We start from the raw sequence: 5,335 nt of genomic DNA, 5'->3' as shown, positions 1-5,335 counted from the left end.
AGTATCCTAAATGTACACACATGCATACATCTTTTAACTGTATGTTAATGGTTCTTGCTTATCTGTATGTACATCCTGTGCTGTGACTAGAAAAAAAAAAATACCTGTATGACTTTGGTAAATGACAACACTTGATTTAAAAAAGATGGTAATCTATGCTAATTGTCGCCCGCTGCTAAAGAAAAACAAAACACGTTATTTTTTCTTATAGCCTATGCATGTACATGTGTTTATGTGGGTGTTGTGTGTTTGTTTGTTTATTCCATTAGCAAAATACCTCATGAGTCAATATTTTAATGAATATTTCAGAAATTAATAATTTAACATACATTTATGCTTGACTAAATTTTGGAATCAACCCCATTCAAGTTGTTCATACAGCTAAGTTCGTCAAACAATAAAAAGGCTTTAACTGTATGAGGTGCCATTTGTAAAGTTACACAGTCAAAAATTAACAGCAATATTTTGGTTCTTTCATAAGAAAAAAAAAGGTTTTTTTTCAAAGTCATATTTTTACCATGTTATTCATACATTTATAAATGTCATATTTCCAAACTAAATATTTAATTTACAAGCTAAATATTTAGTTTACAAACTAAATACTTAAATTGCAAGTTAAATATTTAGCTCGGAGCTAAATATTTAATTTGCAAGTTAAATATTTGGGTTTGAGCTAAATATTTAGTTAGCAAATTAAATATTTAGTTTAGGAATTAAATGTTTAGCTTGGAAATTAAATTTTTAGTTTGGAAGTTGAATATTTAACTTGGACAATAAATAGTTTGGAAATTAAATGTTTAGTTTTGAAAATAATTATTTAGCTTGGAAATTAAATATGTAATTGACACCTAAATATTTAGTTTACTAAGTAAATATTTAACTTGCAAGTTAAGTATTTGGTTTGTAAACTAAATATTTAGAGTGTAAATTAAATATTTAGTTTTGAACTATGAAATTTATAACATGTATGAATAACATGGTGAAAATATGACCTTGAAATTTTTTTTTATTTCTTATGAAAGGCTAAATAAACCAAAATATAGCTGTAAATGTTCGACTGTGTAACTTTACAAATGGCACCCCATATTAATTTGATCAGTTTTACAAATATTAATGATTTGGTATTAGTATAGCGGAAAGTCATTCACAATACATTCTCTGAGCATGACATCTAATGATATTGCAAAATATTTTTCATAAATTATATTCAAGCTTTGACCAAAGCGGCTACAACCCATTTTTGAACACAATGGTCTTAGTCTAAAATTGTAACATGAAAAGGCAGTGAGTGGATTGCTAGGCCTTTACTAAATGAATATCTTTGTAGTTTTTGTTTTTAAATATGCACAAATTTAGGAGGTTTCTGACTGGTCCTACTAATTTGCTAACATGCTAATTTGCCTTAAAACATAAATCATCCATAAAACTAAAGTTTTTTTTTATCCATTAAGTCAAGTTTACAGCATCTGAACCAACACACAGGCTCAAATATAACAAGATAGGTGCGCTGAATAATATATCTGTGTCAGGATAACTTTTAAAGTCCAGAAAAGGCTCAGCATGAAAAACTAATTCAGATTCTATGCATTCACTTAGCCATTATCTTAACAGCCATGTTTTTCAAAAAAAATAATATCCTCACACGGCACATCTGCAAGCAAAATTCAGAAAAAAAGATAAGTTTCTGACATTTCCTGAGCTCACCACTGATTCGAATCCAAGCCTCGGGACATCAGCATAGCAATTTCCCTTTTCTGTGGCGTGAACTGTTGTTGTAATAAGCATGTTGCTGCTTCACAACAACACTCGTAGCCCTCCATCACAGCAATGTGCAACATCAATCAGGACTGTGGGTACTAATGGAGCTTCGGTGGTCATCAGAGAAGGGCAGCCCACTGATAGATGAGGGAACACGACACAAACAACCCCATGCGCACGCAGAAAAACACAAAATCACTCCATCAGTCTGCATTCAAGTAATGATTATGTGCTACAGTATGAGCGAAACAGCAAATCCACCCACAACACTGAGATTCAGAAACATACACAATGGAGTAATAAAATCTGGAAATAAGTAACATCTCCTTCCAGTTTTATTACCCTGCAAAAAAATCACAGCACTGTTTTGGAACCAACTATTTAGGTAGACCCTATTAAACTCTGAAATTGGTCATACTGGATCCCAGGAGTCCAACTGCGCCGATAGCTGTTAACCTTCTGTCTTGTTCGTCGCTGTTGTCCCCAAAACTATTAATAACCTGGTGGGGCTCATTTTGAAATGACTCAAAGGATGTTTTCATTGGTTCTCGATGAGGGGTTGATTACCTCCGACTCTTTATTCATGCGAGTTGGCTCATTCCTCTGAAGTATTTTTGAATTTGTAACTCAGACAAGCACACCAAGTTTGTTCTGCTGTGATTACAAGTATGTCACAAATTACGCTTTGCTCGCCGAGCCACATCGAGCACCAAGGAGGGAGATGTCACAGGATTATAGATTTACCGTGTTTTCTCGGATTTCTGCAACACAACTGATGGAACAACTCAATCTAAGCATTTGGTTTCAGTATTATGCTACCATAGACTTCTGATTATAAATATAAAATGTTCGCTGGATAAAAGATGAGCCATGAGAATTCTGCATTTTGACTGTTTGGCCATACAGCTGGTGCCACCCTCCTCATTGTCAGGAAACTTGACCATCTGTCAGGAAGCAATGAGCTCTTTCTGATCCAAAAAGCCACTTAGGCCATAAGGGTCAACAGCAGGGACAAGGACGAAAACTGGGTCAGAGACAAATTTTGACTCCAAATATCAAAATGAAGTGCATTACAGGAACTTATGTTGTCTCATGTTTAAAATATTCTGCACAAAACACTGTTAGTGCACTACTGGTGCAATATTTTAGTAAAAATAATTAGATATTGCAAAAAAAAATATATTCACATTCTTGTGGAAACCTCATATAAAATGAGGTAAGGATGCTTCACAAGATTTTGGGTAATGATCAGCCATACATAAGACATACATAATGTTAGTTAAAAGTAGATACCATATTTTTCACCGTATAAGTATAAGTCTTGCATAAATTTGCAAGTCCTGCGACTTATAAATATGTGGGGGAAAAAAACATATATTAGTCACTTCTATGTATAACTCAATTTTTGGCTCAGATCTGACAATTTCATTCATTCTGACATGGAAAATATTGAACACTACCATTTTCAGCTGCTAGAAGGCCCTTGAGTAATATGGCAAGCCAAGTGTCTCATTACTTACTTAAATATGCCTTTTTTTCTCCTTCATTTGTTACAAGAAAGTCATCTGGAGTTATAAAAATTGTTTCCTACTTATTCATGACTTTGAGAATTTGTAGACACGGTGGATGTTTTCATTTCTTCATATCAGTACGGCAGGCTTTATGTTCACTGATTATAAGACCATTTAACACGGGAGTTAGAACATGAGACATCAAATCACAGTTATCCAACCTCTCCTAAAAACATCTTCGTCATCATTCTAGTGTTTTAATTTTATTTGTGAAGATCAGATATAAGGAGGTTTTTGATCTAACTGATACATCACGAGTCAGTGAGTGAAACACAAAACCAGTTTAATTAAATGTTTTTGCTAAGGACCATGATTGTATACTCAGTTTGTGTGCTGGGTTCTTCTCGCCTTCTCTATAAATGTATGTGTAATATTTACTAAGCAGTGACATTATGTGAATAATTAATTGAAACACGTGCTTTTGTTGTTGCTGCTCAAAACAACCCTGCTGTCTAGACACTGATGTAGAAGACAAAGCTGCTTTTGCTACGCCGACGTTTTTGCTGCGACATGCATCAGTGTTATAGAGACGTTAAAGCAAAATACTTCAGCTGTTGTTTATGATGGTGTTTCTGAGACGGCTGCGCCTTTCAAAATAATTTGTGCAATTTGCAAAGCTGAACTGATGCACGTTAAATCAAGAGAAACACAAATTTATGTCTGGGTAATGGGACCTGTCAGTCCATGAAACGGTTCCAGTTTTTTTTGGTACCGGCAAACTTCCAAGTTGTTTACTGCACATTTTGTATATTTGAGAACAGATACATGTTTTGTTGTGCTAGAAACTTAATGTTGATATTGATGTATTTCACTGACAAACAGTATTTTGAGTTGAACAGGGCTGGGAAATCTGATCAGAAACACAAAAAAGACTTTTTAAGAGAAATGTTATTGTTTTTCTTGCAAGAGCGTGTCCTGGGTCTTCCTCTGGGTCTCCTCCCGGTGGGACGTGTCCAGAACACCTCACCAGGGAGGTGTCCAGGAGGTATCCTAACCAGATGAGGGTAGGAACGTAGATTGACCAGTAAGTCGAGAGCTTTGCCTTTTGACTCAGCTCGCTCTTCACCACAACAGACCGGTACAGCACCCGCTTCACTGCAGACGCCGCACCTATCCGCCTATCGAGCTCGCACTCCATTTTTCCCCTCATTCGTGAACAAGACTCCAAAATACTTGAACTCCTCCACTTGGGGCAGGACCTTCTCCTTGACCCGGAGGGGGCAATCTACCCTTTTCCGGTTCAAGACCATGGCCTCGGATTTGGAGGAACTGATCCTCATCCCGGTCGTGTCACACTCGGCTGCGAACCGCTCCAGCGAAAGCTGTAGATCACGATCTGATGAAGCCAATAGGACCACATCATCTGCAAAAAACAAAGAAGTGATCTTAAGGCCACCAAAACAGATCCCCTCATCACCTTGGCTGCACCTAGAAATTCAGTCCATAAAGAACAGAATCTGTGACCAAGGGCAACCTTGGCGGAGTCCAACTCTCACCGGGAACGAGTCTGACTTACTGCCGGCAATGATTGTGTATTTATATTTTGTCTTAATTTCCCACACATACCTGTGCATAATTTCGAAATGTTGCCTTTTGAAAATTTATGAATTTTGTTTTCTACTTTTTGTGCAGTTTTCTATATATTCAGACAGCCCAGCCATTACTGCAGCATGTCATCCATACATCCATTATCTTTACCCGCTTCTTCCTTTTCGGGTCACAAGGGTCACTGTCCATATCCAGCTATCACTGTGCGAGAGGTGGGGGCACCCTGGACAGGTCGCAAGTCCATCACAGGGACAAATAAAGACAAACAACCATTCACTCTCTCACTCACACCTAGGGATGATTTAGAGTTAACAATCAGCCTAACATGCATGTTTTTGGTCTGTGGGAGGAAACTGGAGTACCCGGAGAAAACCCAAGCATGCACGGAGAGAACATGCAAACTGCCCCCGGACCGGGATTTGAACCGGGACATTCGCTGAGAGGCAGCAGCTCTACCA

The sequence above is a fragment of the Nematolebias whitei genome, chromosome 9 (assembly GCF_014905685.2).
Source record: "Nematolebias whitei isolate Nwh7 chromosome 9, NemWhi1, whole genome shotgun sequence".
NCBI classification, from domain to species: Eukaryota; Metazoa; Chordata; class Actinopteri; order Cyprinodontiformes; family Rivulidae; genus Nematolebias; species Nematolebias whitei.
Note: the sequence above shows the minus strand (reverse complement) of the source record.